The sequence below is a fragment of the Phyllostomus hastatus genome, unplaced genomic scaffold, assembly GCF_019186645.2.
Source record: "Phyllostomus hastatus isolate PE091 unplaced genomic scaffold, TTU_PhHast_1.1 phas_contig_209, whole genome shotgun sequence".
Classification (NCBI taxonomy): Eukaryota; Metazoa; Chordata; class Mammalia; order Chiroptera; family Phyllostomidae; genus Phyllostomus; species Phyllostomus hastatus.
The window spans coordinates 548,560-552,077 of NW_025333735.1; the positions used below are offsets into that span (position 1 = coordinate 548,560).

The following is a 3,518-nucleotide window of genomic DNA, read 5'->3' on the forward strand; positions in this document are numbered from 1 at the left end:
GTAGATATAGTGGGCACAGCAAGCAGGGGGTAGAGAGAGGGAGAGAGATAGATTGACTTACCATAAGAAATAAGCTCACATAATTTTAGAGGCTAAGAAGTCCAGTTTGGCAAGTTGGAGACCTAAGAAAGCTGATGTTATCATTCTAGTCTTGTCCAAAAGCCTTAGAACCAGGAGAACCAATGGGTCCAGTCTGAGTCTGAGGCCAAAGGCAGCAGGAGACTAATGTTGTAGCTTGAAGACATTAAGGGAGCAAGAATTCTCTCTTACTCAGCTTTTTATTTGATTAAAGGCTTCAAAGAATTAGATGAGGCCACCCACACTCAGGAGGTCAGTTTTCCTTAGTCTGGTGACTCCAATGTTAATCTCATCTAGAAATACCCCACAGAAACACCCCAAAGTAATGTTTAACCAAACGTCTGGACACTCCATGATCCAGTCAAGTGGACACATACATTAACCATCACAAATCTACTCCTTGTCAACTTGACACCATTGGCATCTCTTTAACCATACTTAATTTCCAAATAAAGCAGCAAGTTCCACTCAACATGCTATAACTATTCTCCTCACAACTGGAAAGCTGTTGACTCCTTCCGCAGAAAGGGAGGAGAAGCCCTTGAGTGACGTTTATTTTTCTCCTTGACATCCTATAATTTAAATACTATGGTAAAAATTAAAAATACTTAAATTTTATAATATAAGGTCAATACATCTTATGTTACAATGTAATATTGTTTATTGATGTTAAGGACAGTGTAGGTGGGGGGAGAAAAAATGGCACTCAAACACTGATTGACCCATTAAATTCCACCCAACTGATTAATGCATTAGAAGAAAATAATTTTAGTTGTTTATTTTTAGTATACATTTCTCCAAAAGACATTTCTTGTCCCTAACAAGTGTGTATAAAATGTGAAAAACTGGCAAGATAGAAAAACAAGTAAGGTAAAGTGGAGCTGGGAATAAGGTTCTAATGAAAACTTGACACGCCAGAGGGGCTGGGGTGCGCATACAAATCGGTCCCTACGCATTCTATGACAGGAACTGGCTCACCGTTTCCATTCTTGGCACTGAATTAGATCTGAGTTTCTTCTGAATGAAAATGAGTTAAGATAAGTTAAATTAGTTATTTGATGGGTTAACTAATTTGATTAAGCCATTCACTTTTTAACCAACTTTTCTGATGTTCTAGTATAGTGGGAAAAGCCTAGATCCTGGGGCCAAATTTACTTGGTTTGAAATTTTTACTCTTTTTTTTTTTTTGGTTGGTTATGTGATCTAGGGCCAGTTACTTAATCTTTCTGGGTCTTACTCTCCTCATTTGTAATGTAGGTGTCACAGTACCTCTCTCATAGGTGGATCTGAAGGTGAAATGTATATAAAGCTCCTTGTACTATACTTAATCCCCCTTTCCTTTCCTCTTGGAGAATGTAGTATTTAGTTAGAATGCAAACAAATTAATTTTCAATGAAAACCTATAAGTGGGGCACAAATTGCAGAATTGTTGGTATAGGTAATATTAACACCAGCTGACTTCTGCTGAATACATGCTTACAATAAAATGACTACTTGTTTAAAAATACAAACATTCAAATGAAAACATACACTTGCCAGCCTACCATACCTTATGTGAAGCTCAGTCTCACATATTTGATTATCTAACATTCTTGCTGACATTCCCATTTTTGAAGCGTGAGTCTTTATCTTTTTATTTTAAATTTTTGCAGCTGTTTTATATTCATCACAAATGAGTATAGGGAATGCCCTGTACAAAACAATATAATAAAGTTTCAAGATCAAGGTGTTCCTTCAGGCAAGGCTGAAGATTTCAGTCTCTGGTCTTTGCCATTTAGGCTATACTCCTTATTTTTGGATAGGTCACTGGGTATGTGGTTCAGTGCATGCTTTTAATCATATTTGAATAGAAGAATAGCCACTTAGTCCAGGTAGAAGTAGATGAAGTATTTGGTTTCATGTGTCATGTAACTACTGAAGTTCCTCCCCATGATGCAGTGCCAGGTGGGGTTGTATTTCTTGCCAAACATTCTTAATATGGGCTACAATATCTTTCTCTGTGTTATATTTCTCCAACACCTGAGTAGCACATTCCACAGAATGCTGTTGCATCTCTTCCGACATATCAGCATTTTTGACCAATACTTTTCAGCTGCACATGGTTACAGTGGAGCCGGGGCTGGCAAACTGCAAGGGTCTCCTGGGGAGGGGCTGGTGAGGTTCAGACCCAGTGGGAGAGGCAGTTGCTACAGAAGCTATGGCATATCTCTTAAGTGTGAGTCTTTAGATATATATGTCTTAGATACTGTAGTCTCAAGAAATTAACTCTGTGCAGCATTGCAATTTGGTACAGAACATTCTCTTTCTGTGGTGCCATTGTGACCACTAAGCCAAGGCTTCAGAGAGTGCTTCCTTTATAACTATTATGAAAGAATTTTCCCATGATGTTAAAAATTAATAGGTCATTCACTTAGGAACTGTTGTCTGCTTGCAAGACCTGAGTTAAATACACTGCGTCTACTCACACACATCCTTTCATCTCTCTTCACATTTTCATTCAGATGAAACAGCATTCAAATTAGTACCTTGAGACATCTGGAGGACAAGGAGTCATAAAGGCTCACATGGGGTTTGGACAATGGTAGTAGTGGAACTGAGTTATCTCATTTTATGAATCAAATATCTTTTTATGATTTTATTTATTTATTTTTAGAAAAAGGGGAAAGAGGGAGAATAAGAGAGAGAAATATCAATGTGTGAGAGAAACATATTTTGGCTTGTGAGCCCCCAAGCAGGGACCCGGCCACAACCCTGACATGTGCCCTGAGCAGGAGTTGAACCAGTGACATTTCAGTTTGCAGGACGATGCCCAATGCACAGAGCTACACTAGTCAGGGTTATGAATAAGATCTTGAGATCTTTTCCAGTACAAGGTAGTGGAATGAGATCTTTCTGCCCTTATGACTACCTTTCTCAGAACTACCCTTGCCCTTGAGGATAAGTGGCCTAATTTGCTACACCCAAGTCAAGAGTGGTGCTGAGAAAAGGGGGCCAACTACCCCCCAAATCATTGTTATAGGATGTAACTGTTGTGGTCAATCTATAGTTTCTTGGTCTCTAACAATGACAGAATATCTTAAATGAAGCCTGCTTTGATTACTGTGTGATATTTGGGCTTGTGTTTTGCCTTATTTTCTTGTACATTATAAAATGCTGTGACATTGATGTATTGCCTCAAAAGGTAAAAGAGAATATCAGACTTGGAATTAAAAGTATCAGTTTGAAAACATTACAGTTATAAAATATTACCATTATACAACCCAGCAAAAGTGTAAACTACAAAAGAAGTGATTCAAAAAAAATCTTTTAATAAAAGTTTAAAGTGTTCAAAATATATTTGCCCCTGGAGCAAACTTTTTTCATTTAATATTGTGTCTGTTAATTAGTGCTTCAAATTTGCAAATTCTTTATTGGTTTATATCAATGTAATACCCAAAGCT

General features: G+C 37.6%; 1 pseudogene; it reads right to left on the minus strand.

Moving 5' to 3' along the window:
• Window positions 1-1,910: 1,910 nt before the first annotated feature.
• Window positions 1,911-2,178, minus strand: LOC123816393 (annotated as a pseudogene).
• Between the last annotated feature and the right edge of the window lie 1,340 nt (window positions 2,179-3,518).